At 34.3% G+C, this 5,767-nt stretch overlaps 1 long non-coding RNA gene across 1 annotated transcript; it reads right to left on the bottom strand.

The window, feature by feature from the left end:
• Window positions 1-1,624: 1,624 nt before the first annotated feature.
• Window positions 1,625-3,046, bottom strand: LOC110920474. Its single transcript, XR_002581704.2, has 4 exons — window positions 2,889-3,046; window positions 2,466-2,557; window positions 2,136-2,297; window positions 1,625-2,052 (listed from the first exon to the last, which is right to left on the bottom strand). It is a non-coding gene; the product is annotated as an uncharacterized LOC110920474 (long non-coding RNA).
• Window positions 3,047-5,767: the final 2,721 nt, after the last annotated feature.

Genomic DNA, 5,767 nt, shown 5'->3' on the forward strand with positions numbered 1-5,767 from the left:
TTAGCAACTCAAAGGCCCAGTTATTCTTTATTAGAATAGATTCATGGTAGGGGACTTTTTTAAGCGATACAGGAGTCGTTTAAAAATCTGAGAAGTTAAAATTTTTATAGTTTCTCTCTCCATCTCTTATTAGCACTACCTCCTGTGAACTTGAACTTTAGACGTAGAGCTCAAGTTTGAGAGATTATTAATGAGCCGAGCTTGAGCTTTAGACATAAGGCTCAAAATGTGCCAATCTCAAGTTTAGGTAAGCTCGGGTTCAGCTCAACTCGTTTACACCCCTATGATGAATGACGAATATTAGGACGGATCAAAAGATAACTTTGTTCCAGTTATTCTTCATTTTCCCCGCTTAATCAATCATTTTGTTTTTGAAAGTCCTCCATGATAATTTTGTCCCAATTTTTCTCTTTACCCCTATCAATGTTGCTCCCTTACACTTCCCACATTCTTTCATCATTCGTGTTGATAAGCTAGATGCCAATGCCCATACTACCATACTATAATGCTTAGATAAGTTGTTCCTAAAACCGCACCAACACGCCTGTTGGTGCTGGTGGTTCGGTTATGACCAAATTGACCGCTCAAACTAAACTGTCAGGTTTTAAGAATCCCAGAGCAAATTGGATGGGTTTTGACTTTTGACATGTTTGCCTCCTCCCTTGTACTGGGCTAACCGACTTTTGAAAACGGGTCAAAGGGCCCAACCTGGACAAAAGTTTCTGGTTGTCTTTCTCAAACCCAGACTGTTAAATGGTTAATGCAAACCACTACCAGTTTGATTTTATTATGATCAAATTCAACTTCTGTTAAATGGTTAATGCAACCCAGTTTGATTTTATTATGATCAACTTCTTAAAAAGGGTCAGTTTGGGCTTTTATCATAGCTTGAATGGTTTAATTAAATATGATAATAGGTTGAATGGGTGAACTAAGTTATTCTTCATGCTGCATGAATTCTTTACTCTTCTATTCCTTAGGTTTCAAACCAAACCGGTTAGAGCAAAAACCAACTTTGACTGTTTGACAAAAACCGAACCGATTTAGGGAAGAAAATCGAATTTTGGACAAAATAAAGAAACTACAAAAATAGGAAGGAATTAGAGCATTCACATCCCTTCCATCTTTTTTACCATGTAATTTCACTAAAAACTACATTTTCTCTCATTTCTATTAAATAATATTTTTTTGTACTTTTATCAATACATTTTCTCTCTCCTCCGCTCACAACCACTTTCAAAATATATTAAAACATTATAGAGGATGAACAGTGTCCCCCAAATTTACAGATAAACAGTAACATTTTCTCTCTCCTCTACTCACAACCACCTCCAACTACCTACAATCATTTTTCATAATATAAAAAGCTACCTCACAGAATTTAGGGGTGGATTGTGAATGCTCTTAGCTAAGTGATCCAAACAAGTCGTGTTGGTGCGGTGGTACCTTGTACTGGGTGCTACTTTCTACACCCCCCTATTTACTTTTTTCACCCCTCTCCTCTCACATACTTACAGGTGGAGCCTGCGTGGGACCGACAGTTTTCCTCTCACAAGGGGGGTGTAATCAGGAAGGAGGGGGGGTGTGTATAGAATGGGCCTTTTAAAATAAAAGGCCAATTTACAACCAAACAAGTACCATTATCATAACCATATCCATATCTAAAAACACAAGTTCCACTTGGATTACATAAGTAAGCTAAGAGTGGTGCCAAGAGCATATACAAACTTACACAAAAACTATGGAATATGCAGGGAAAAAAAGGGTTCAATAGAAATAAAACTAGCATAGATTGATGTCAACATTGGGGGAAGCGCGATGGAGCTTCAACAACTTCCTAGCAAACATCAATTGTTCACCGAGTACTAGACAGCTGTGGGGACGAATAACTATCTTTTTTAGGAAAGGAGAACACGCAAGTAAATACTTTATCAAACATACTTCACTCTCTGAAGCTTTAGAATATGTAAAGACAACACTTCGAAGCTGAAACATCCCCATTGTATTGTAGTCTACATCTAGAGAACAAACTGTAGGTACCAGGATATTTTTCTGCAAGAATCACTAAAATTCAAATTCAAATGCAAAAGTATATATGAGAATATGAGTTAGAAGACTTGCGATATGATGCATACCTGACAACTTGATGTGATTTCAAGGGTCTGCAGATTCGGGAAGCTCTTAATCAATTCAAAAGCAAACATAATACCATTTTCTAAATTGATTGCTAATAATTTAAGTGTCTTGAGGCAGGGAAAGGTGGTAGGGGACCTCTTTTTAGCATCGTCTTCTAAAAACTATAACAAGAGTGATGGTTAGAGAATTTATAAAGCCTAGTTGCGGTATAATGAATATGCTCTAATCATTGTAAATTATATCACATATTTTTAGTTATTAGATTATGAAGAAAAAAAAAGAAACTGTATTTTTATAATTTAAACTTCAAAGGCCAACCTTAGCCTTACCTTGCACTGTAGAAATTCCAAATATAGCTCTTGAAGTTTCGGAAGAACGCCCAGAAGCTCAAAGATAATACTGGAACTTATCAGCAACTTATCTTCAAGGAGATAAAGGGAATAAGATAATATTTTGAGATTTGTAAGTGCAGGACATTGACTAAAAAAACTCAATAACTTCCCCACTTTCAATTTGTACGGTATGTAACTCTAAACTCAATAGATTTGGAAAACCACGAAAACTCGCAGGAGGATCAAAACAATATATTTGGGCACCTTGTCTTTTTGAGTTTTCCTTCAATTTGTATGTTTAGTATGTTAAGATTATTTGTACAAGAACTTTACCATATATGTTTAACCTAATAATATATTTGGGCAGTAGAACTATTAACACAACATATTTCATATGGTTGAGAGGTTCGGTTTCGTTACCTGATGGTGGTTACTGTGGCCAATTTCACGTTGCCGGAAAATCACGGAGTGTACGGTCGTGGAGAAGAAGGCAGCGAAACCCTAACCTTTTCTTTTTCTACTCTTAACCCCAAACCCATATATTTTCTATACTATTTACTTATTTACGACATGTTTGGCTAGGCTTTTCCACCCTAACTTAGGGTATAAGGAGTGGTTAGAAATTTGAGAGTGACAAACGAAAAAAATCAATCAATTAGAGTGCGCCACGTCAATCAGTGAAAAGTGTTTAAACTATGCTGAAAGTGTTGGCAATGGTTAGACACTTGGTGAAGTGATAACTTAAAAAAAAAAGAAAAAAATGTGATTGGTTGAGATGACATGGACCCCACCACACACATCCCCTCTCTCTCCTTCCTCCCTTCACCACTTCAGCAACCCCTCACCGATTCATCAAAGTTTACCGCGCGGCAAAAGGGTCGGCGGCGATGTTCCCGCGCGGCAATCCACTTTGCCAATCCCCTTTGCCGCACCACTCCGTATTAACCTATTGATTTTTACAAAAAGCTAATAGGAAGATTTAGTGTTTGGCAAACCAAAAAGACTTTTCAAAATAACTTTTTGTATAGGAGAAAAAGTCATTTTTGAGAAGTCAGGATGATGTGACTTTTTGAGAAGCTTTTAACTTTTCAAAAACCAACTTACCATATTACATGAACAAACTAAGCCAAACACTTTTAAAAAAAACAACTTATTGGCTTTTCTCACCATATAAGCTAATCCAAACATTTTTTTAAAAACTCATTTTCAAAAAGTCATAAGACCACCCGTAGTGGGGCGGTATTTTTTAAAAAAATTGAAAAAAAAAAGCCCCAAAACGCCCCCACCCCCATTACACCCGGCTTTTGAAAAAATTGGATCTTGGTGTTTTAATTAAAACGCTAGAAGTGGTCAAGTGGTTTATTGAAGTGGCCAATGGGAGTGGGGGAGAGTTTGACTAGCCAATGACCAACTAGTTTGTTTGTTTTTTTTTTGTTGTTTAATGATTGGAAGATGCATTATTAGGCATTATTTCCACTACGCCACTTTTGCAATAACGCCCTATGCTGACTGAACTGCCACGTGTCGGATAATGCCCCATGGTGGGGGCATTATTTTTCTTCACCACTACACATGGTCTAAGTCAATAAGTATTTTTCAAAAAAAGTCATTTTTAAGTTAAATAAGCTTTAGCCAAACATACCCTTAGTATTTACTCTATATCATAGATTTATTTTATATATAACTAGGTTAGAACCCTGTGTATTGCACGGGTTGAATAAATAATAAAACAATATATTTTTAAAAACCTCGTTTATTACACGGATTGAATAAATATAATTTTATATATTAAATAATAAAAAATTATATCTTTAAAAACCTTATGTATTGTTGTACGGGTGAATAAATGTAACCTTGTACATCAAATAATAATAAAATTACTAAATAATAAAAAGTTATATCTTAAAAAACCCCATGTATTATATGTGTTGAATAAATTTAATTTTATATACCAAATAATAAAAAAGTTATATCTTTAAAAACCCCGTGTATTGTAGAGTTGAATAAATGTAATTTTTGTATAGTGAACAATCAAAAAAATTATATATGTAAAAAACCTCCGTGTATTACATGGGTTGAATAAATGTAATTTTGTATAGTAAATAATAAAATCATATATCTTTAAAAAAAACCCATATGTTACACGGGTTAATTTCTGATTAATTTTAGATTTTGATTTCCTGCATTTTTCTCTACTATTAAATAATAATAATTTTCTTTAATAATAATAATTTTCGTTTTATTAAAGTAATGATCAAGTAAATGGCTGATTAAAGATTTCATCATTATAAGTTATAAACCTAAATGGTTAAAGATTTCATCATTATAAGTTATAAACCTGAAAAAGAGTACAATGATAAATAACAACAATGATATAAATTCATAACTAAATGAGTAAATTTCACGTAGTCCATGTAGTTTACCCAAATTATCAGTTTTTTTACCAGCAACAATCAACTTTATTAGAACGCAGACTAGCGCAAGACTAGAGAACAGTACAAGAACATAAATAAAACAGAACCACAAACAGACCGACATTAAGCATTACATAAAACAACCATTTGGCGAGCAACTGTAATTTCAAATCTTGCCAAAATCATCCATGGCCTTAACGCCATCCACTTTCATTGTTTGACATCACCCACGTGACGGACATTTTAGTCTTTTTTGGTTGTTTTAATAAATCCTTTTAAACCTGAATTCTTTTTAAATAAATGACATCTTCTTCTACACCCACCTGATTTTTTTTTGAAACGTACACCCACCTGATTAACACTACTAGACTTCAATCCCAAGATTGAACAATGGTGATTTGTCCTTGCAGCTCGCCCACCTCAACTCGCACCTCACGACGGCTACGAACCCTAGAAGATGCTTTTATTGCCCGATTTGAGTATATATCCAGCCTCATTTTTTTCTTCGGTTTGTCTGTTCGTTTATAATATTCTTGTAGTTGTCTCTTGCTTTAAATTAAACATGTAATGTTACCACTTTGAGGTTCAATGTTCGAATTCGACTCGACCCTAGCAATCAAATTTCGAATCAAATTTGACTTCAGCTTCAAAAGTGTTAAAACTCGAATAAGTCGATTTGATAAATTTGAATATTCGAAATTCATTGAAATTCGATTAATTTAACACCCCTAATTTTTTCTCCCCTAAACAGTATATCCACTTTCAGAAAACAAGTGATGAAAGTAGTTAAAAAACCGAGAACATGCAATTTTAGTCTTTAATGACCGTAAAAATAGAGCATTGTTTCTTCTATATATATAATGTGCAGATTCATAAACCAATACA

This window comes from Helianthus annuus, chromosome 16, assembly GCF_002127325.2.
Source record: "Helianthus annuus cultivar XRQ/B chromosome 16, HanXRQr2.0-SUNRISE, whole genome shotgun sequence".
Classification (NCBI taxonomy): Eukaryota; Viridiplantae; Streptophyta; class Magnoliopsida; order Asterales; family Asteraceae; genus Helianthus; species Helianthus annuus.